This window comes from Primulina eburnea, chromosome 3, assembly GCF_022965805.1.
Source record: "Primulina eburnea isolate SZY01 chromosome 3, ASM2296580v1, whole genome shotgun sequence".
NCBI lineage: Eukaryota > Viridiplantae > Streptophyta > Magnoliopsida > Lamiales > Gesneriaceae > Primulina > Primulina eburnea.
The window spans coordinates 32,898,483-32,906,268 of NC_133103.1; positions in this window are offsets into that span (position 1 = coordinate 32,898,483).

A 7,786-nucleotide genomic window follows, 5' to 3' on the forward strand; every position below is an offset into this window, starting at 1 on the left:
TACTAACTGATAAGCCAACTGATCAAGTTGAGCTAGCTGATAGATTTACAGATATAAGCTTGGATGATGATGATGAAGAAGATATCCATATCACTCAAAGCAATCTTCAAACACCGGAACCGGAAGTATTGGATCAACCAGAAGAACCAGAAGCTGTTCCAAATGATCAGTTATTAGAGCCACCGAATGACATTCATTTACCAACTGAAACTGCTCCAACTGAAACTGAAAATGTTCAGTTACCCACAAAAGTAGTTGCAGATTCAGAAGCAATAATGCTGAACTCAGATGGAAGAAATCACATCCTCCAGAGTTGGTAATAGGTAAACCATCTGATCCAGTAAGAACAAGAAATCAGATGCTCAATCTATTTATTCATTCAGCTTTCGTATCACAACTAGAACCCAAGAAGACTGATGAAGCTCTTGCTGATCCAAACTGGATAAATGCAATGCAAGAAGAGCTAAATCAGTTTGTCCATAACAATGTCTGGAACTTAGTTCCAAGACCAATTTCGAAAACTGTTATAGGAACAAACTGAACGAAGATGGTTCAGTAGTGCGTAACAAAGCAAGGCTAGTGGCACAAGGCTATAGGCAGGAAGAAGGAATTGATTATGATGAGATATATGCACCAGTTGCAAGACTGGAGGCAATCAGGATATTCCTCGCCTATGCATCATTCAAAAACTTCAAGATCTATCAAATGGATGTGAAGAGTACATTTCCTAATGGCAAGTTGCAGGAAGAAGTCTACGTTGAACAACCTCCAGGTTTTATCAATCATAACTTTCCTGATCATGTATATCATTTGAACAAAGCCTTATATGGTCTTAAACAAGCTCCAAGGGCTTGGTACGAAACTCTTTCCAAATTTCTAACTGATCACGATTTTTCTGTTGGATCAGTTGATAAGACCTTGTTCAAATTTTCCAAAAATGATCATATTCTACTCGTTCAAATTTATGTTGATGACATTATTTTTGGGTCAACTAACCCCAAATTATGCGAGAAGTTTGCTAAGTTAATGCAGGATAAATTCGAAATGAGCATGATGGGTGAACTGACATTCTTTCTTGGTTTACAAGTGAAGAAACTGGATTCAGGAACTTTTATCAGTCAAACTAAGTACACTAAGGAATTGCTGAAGAAATTTGGTATGGAATCATGTTCAGCTGCAAGTACTCCCATGAGCTCATCAATTAAATTAGACACTGATCAAGGGGGAATATCAGTTGAGACAACACTTTACAGAGGTTTAATAGGTTCATTATTGTACCTAACTGCTAGTCGTCTTGATATTCTATTTGTTGTATGCATGTGCGCCAGATTTCAAGCAAATCCTATGCAATCACATTTTACTGCTGCCAAACGTATTTTGAAATATCTTAAGGGCACACAAAATGTGGGATTATGGTATTATAAAGATTCATCTTTCAATTTAGTTGGATATTCAGATGCAGATTATGCAGGATGCAAGCTTGATCGAAAAAGTACAAGTGAATCATGTCAGTTTTTTGGAGACAGACTGATCTCTTGGTTCAGTAAGAAGTAAACATCCATAGCAACTTCCACAACTGAAGCAGAATATCTCGCTGCTGGAAGCTGCTGTTCTCAACTGCTCTGGATTCAGCAGCAACTGAAAGATTATGGTGTTGATGCAAATGAATCAGCTATATTCTGTGACAACACAAGCACAATTGCTATTACCTATAATCCAGTTCTTCACTCCAGGACTAAGCACATAGATGTCAGACATCACTTCATCATAGACCATGCCCTGAAGAAGAACATCAGACAGGAATACGTATCAACTGAGCAGCAAGCAGCTGATATCTTCAACAAACCAATGGCTGAGACTAAGTTTTCTTATTGTGTCATTACTTCAGTTACCATTTTCAGTTAGATACTCTATCCTTCAGTCAGTTAGTTTTCCGCAACTGTTTTATTCAGTTTAACTGATTGTTGTTGACCGACGAGATATTTAGTTTCAGTTTGTAACAGAACTGAACTCATATTGTCGAAGAATATTTTAAAATCGAGCAGTGTTTATTCAACCCCCCCCCCCCCCCCCCCCCACTTCTAAACACTATTTATTCGTTTAACCGATCCTATCATATTTCATTGATGTGAGTTTTCTAATTAGCTTCTGTTTTACATTTCTTTCTATATCTGATTTGATTGCCTGTGATTTCGAGAACGAAATCAGATCTTAAGGGGAGAAATGAAATACCCGAGATTTTATCCCTGTAATCAGAAATTGATTAATAGACATAATTGAGATTTCAGGAACTTAAGTAAGATATGAGCGGAGAAGTGGAGCGCCGGTACATTACCGTACAAACCTTGTGACAGAAGGTCTGGCGCCCGAGCGGTAGAAAAGGACCGCCGAGCACTACCATACTCCTTTTCATATTTTAGATTTTTGATTGTGCAAGATGCGTCCGTCAGAATTTCTATCCAAGTGCAATACCATACTCCTCTCGTTACAAGCTCCACACAGACGTAAGTTTTCAAATTTTTTGATATGATTTGGAAATATGATGTTGAAGGAATCAGATATAATTCATATATGGTGTGCTTGCAATATTAGACATCGTATAAACAAAACCGGATGAAAGAACAGATACCGTATGAAATTGTTATGATTTTCAGAATGGATTTAAATGAGATTTGTTTTCAGATTTGTTTTGTTATCGATCATGAGTGGTGGGAATTGATATATATTGATTTGTATTGCTGTGTATATTGAGATTGTGCAATTATGCCGTTGAAACAGAATTATATTGAGTTCTGATTATATCCAGTATTGATTTGAGTGGTATATTGATGTTGTACTCGTAGATATTTTCATTGCCATATTGAGTATTGACAGGATTCGAATTCAAGACTTCGACTTCGTCAGAACTAAACGAAAGAAAGGTATAAATCAATGTTAACCGAGAGATTGACTGGAGTTAGACTTCACTCGAGTTTCCCTAAAACCACATACTTGTTTGTTATTGTTTTAATACTGTTGTATGATTTGAATGTATATATCTATTCTATTGACTTATAGAATAGTAGAGAATAGAAGATAGATTACGAGAACGAATCATTGGCTGAGGTGCCAAGTCTTGGGCAGATGTGCCTAGACAATGGATGTTTGGTTATATCGATGTTTCTTAAGAGTAGATCAACTTCTATTGCTGAGATTCGATATGATATACCAACATCTGAGAACCGGGATCCCTAGACTAGACTATATCGGAGTCGAGTCAGAGATATGAGTTTGATTTACAGTTTTATATCATTTCATGTTTTCAGATTTGATACATGTGATTGATACTGTTATATGCTTTCTTATATGTTTTTATATGATTGCATGTATACGTTGTTTATACTTGGAATATTGTTCTCACCGGAGTTATCCGGCTATTGTTGTGTTTGTATGTGTGCATGACAATAGGTGGGACAAGATCAGAGTCAAGACGAGGATGAGATATTATATTTTAGCGTGGAGATCCGGATCCAGAAGTAGAGTTATTTTCATTACTTGATATCTAGTGAAAGGACAATAGTTGAACCTTAGTTTGACAGTAATGTATTTTGTACAAGACTTGTTATGTATATCAGATTGATTACATTATGTTCCGCACTTGTATTTTAAAAAAATATTTAGACCCTGTTTATCTTAATTGATCCAATTATTCCCAAAGATGATTAAGAAATGAATTAATGTTCGGGTCCCCACATATTGGCCAATAGGTTTGGTGGACTTAAAACCATCCATGATGTCAACAAGCTCTATATCAGGTGAAAATCAATCTTTTTCCTTTCAAGTTCATCTTCATGTTCATGACATAGCACCCATATTCAATATTCATGAGTTCCTTTCATATTTAATACATAACAATGGAATATGGTGCTATGTTTTCATCAATAAACATACTAACAATGTACATATATCAATAATCAATGGAAGTATTTGAAATCATAATATTACTCTTGTATTACTTAAAGAACATGCCAACTTATAGTCCAAGCGTAAAAACACTGGTTTGAGACGATGTATCTCGCTCCTTGACCCCTCCAATCCATAAGGGCAGCCTTCATTCAAGCGATGTATCTCGCTCCTATACTGTCAAATATATCAAAAATCCAATCAATATATCTATATGGTCTTCTACATGTATAACAACCATTAAAAAGATAAAAACATACAACTCTAGGATGCTCTTATGATGGAAATCTAACTTCAAAATAATGAAAGGAATGAAGAAGAAGCTTTGGAAGAAAATTTCTTGGTTTTTCTTTCGTGCTTTGCTGTGAAAAGGGAAGGAAAGAACAGATAAAGATGTCCAGAATTTCGAAGTTTATCTTTTCTTATACACAGCAGCCTCGGGAGGTCATTTTCTACCGCTCGGGCACCAAACATTCTTTAAAATTGGTGGGCTTGAAGTGCACCGGCACTCAGGCGGTCATTTTCTACCGCTCGAGCGCCACATGTTCTGTCCTGCACATTGTTTCATCAAAGATAGCTCCAGAAACGGCTCTTCCGTTCATAATCTGAAAAAGTGGTAAACATAAAAATTGTAGCCCTATGTTTTGGGTTGAATCTCCAATTATTTTCAGGTCATTTGGAGGTCTGAGTAAAAAGTTATGCATGTTCGCCCAACATGTGGTAGTGAAGGAATGACGGTATACACGACACACTTCGGGGCACTTTTGGCTTGTCTTCCACAATGATTTGGACAAAACCCAAAACATGAAAGTTGTAGCATTATATCCTTTCTATGGTTATAGCCTCACACAATTTGAATCAATATTCAAATGATTATTCTAAAACTCGTAAGAACTACCATATTTTCATCTCATTTCCTACCAACTTCATTACAATACTTCTACCTACACATCTTACTATCACTATTTAAACAAATATTCATTCTCAATACACCATAGAAAATATAAAAAATCATGTTCAATCTCAATATTGATACCTCCATCATCAAGTGAAATCTAATGAGCTAAATAACTACATAAAAATGAGATAACACATTATTATCATTTGTACGAGTAACCGGGCATTACAATTCTCCTCTCCTTCAAGGAATTTCGTCCTCGAAATTTGATATACCATATAGTTCAGGATATCTTTGTTGAATCCCGTCTTCTCGCTCCCAAGTTGCTTCTTCAATTTCATGATTGCGCCATAACATTTTTACCAAGGGTATTATTTCCTTGCCTCGTAACACTTTTGATTTCCTATCGAGGATTTGGACCGACCGCTCTTCATACAATAGATTCGATGCAAGCTCCAATGGTTCATAATGAAAAATGTGAGAAGGATTGGCCAAATATTTTCGTAGCCAGGAAACACGAAAAACGTTATGAACATTAGATAAGTTCGGTGGTAAAGCAACTTGGTAGGCCATGTCTCCTATTCTTTCCAAGATTTCAAATGGACCGATATATCTTGGACTCAATTTTCCCTTCTTATCAAAACGCAAAATGCCCTTCAATGGTGATATATTTACAAATACATGGTCACCAACCTGAAATTCCAATCGAAGATGTCGCACATCAGCATAGATTTTCTGTCGGCTCTGGGCATTATGCATTCTTTCTCTGATCTTGGTTACTAATTCGGCTTTCTGTTGTACCAATTCAGGTCCTAATAATTTTATTTATCCTACTTCATCCCAATGTACCGGAGAGTGACATTTTCTACCATATAATGCAGTATATGGTGTCATTCCAATACTTCACTGATAGCTATTGTTATATGTAAACTCAGCCAATGGTAGTTTATTGTCCCAACTACCTAGGAAGTCAATAGTACAGGCCCTCAACATATCTTCTAAGATCTGATTCACTCTTTCTGATTGTCCATCAGTTTGAGGGTGGAATGATGTACTAAATGCCAATCGAGTTCCCATAGCATGATGTAAACTCTTCCAAAATGAAGATGTAAATTTGGGATCTCTATCAGATACAATGGACACTGGGATGCCATGAAGTCTCACTATCTCTTTGATGTATTCTTCAGCATATTGATTCATCGTGTATGTGCTCTTCACCGGAAGAAAGTGAGCTGATTTTGTAAGTCGATCCACAATAACCCATATAGCATTGAATCCTCTTTGTGTTCTTGGCAAACCAAGGATGAAATCCATTGTGATATGTTCCTATTTCCACTCAGGAATGGGTAGTGGTTTCAAAAGTCCTGCTGGTATTTGATGTTCAGTCTTGACTTGTTGACAAGTTAGACATTGTGTAACAAATTGAGCAATGTCCTTTTTCATACCTGGCCACCAAAATAATGGTTTCAAATCCTTATACATTTTTGTGCCTCCTGGATAGATCGAATAGGGAGTAGCATGAGCATCAATAATAATGTCAGTTCTGATCGTTCCTTGCTTTGGCACACACAATCTCCCTTAATATGTCCATATTCCTTCCCCATTCAACTCAAAGTTCAAATTTCCTTTTTCTTCATCTATCTGCCTCAATTGTTGTAATTCATTATCTATACTTTGTTCGGCCTTAATTTTGTCTGCAAGTGTTGGTCGAACCATGAGAGATGATAATTGAATTGCAGTGCCCTTTGGCATAACATCAAACTTCAATTTCTGTAAATTCCATAAAATTTGTTCTTGTACTTGCATTGTAACAATAGAACTGGACTTTCGACTTAATGCATTTGCAACAACACTGGCTTTACCTAAATGATAGTTAATAACACAATCATAATCTTTAACTAATTCCAACCAACGACGTTGATGCATATTCAAATCTTTTTGTGAGAATAAATATTTCAAACTCTTGTGGTCCGTATATATTTCACACCATTTGCCATACAGATAATGGAGCCATATTTTTAGTGCAAATACCACTGCTGCCAGTTCTAAATAATGTGTGGGATAATTCTTTTTATATTCCTTAAATTGTCTTGAGGCATAAGCGATCAACTTCCCGTGCTGCATTAAAACTGCTCCTAAACCTTGTTTCGAAGCATCAATGTATACCACAAAATCTCCTGGTCCTTCTGGTATAGCAAGGACTAGTGCTCATGTCAATTTTTCCTTTTACTCTTGGAAACTGTGATCACATGCTTCGTTCCATACAAATTTCACATTATTTCGTGTTAAAGTATTCAAAGGCAATTCTATCTTAGAAAATCCCGCTATAAACCGACGGTAATAACCAGATAACCCAAGAAAACTACGTACCTCGGTAACAGTGATAGATCGTAACCAGTTATTAACAGCTTCAATCTTGCTTGGATCCACTGATATGCCTTCTTTTGAGATAATATGGCCTAAGAATACTACTTGTTCAAGCCAAAATTCACATTTCTCCCATTTGGCATATAAATATTTATCCTTCAAAGTCTGCAAAACTAATTTTAGAAGTTCTCGATGCTCCTCTACAGATTGTGAGTAGATGAGAATATCATCTATAAACACAATCACAAACTTGTCTAGAAATGACTTAAAAATTCTTTTCATTAAATCCATAAAAGCTGCTGGTGCATTTGTAGTCAAAATGGCATTACAAGAAATTCATAATGCCCATACCTCGATCGGAAGGCAGTCTTTGATATATCATTTGATTTTACTTTTAATTAATGTATAACGGCCCGAAAATCCGTGTTTGAAAATTTGCGGAAAATTTAATTTTTTTATAAATAATTAAAATTGCCTCTTTCATAAATGAACTGATAAATAAAATTTGATGTTCAAAATTGCAGCGGAAGAAATTAACATTTTCGAAATAACAGTAAAAGTTTATCCAACGACAATCAA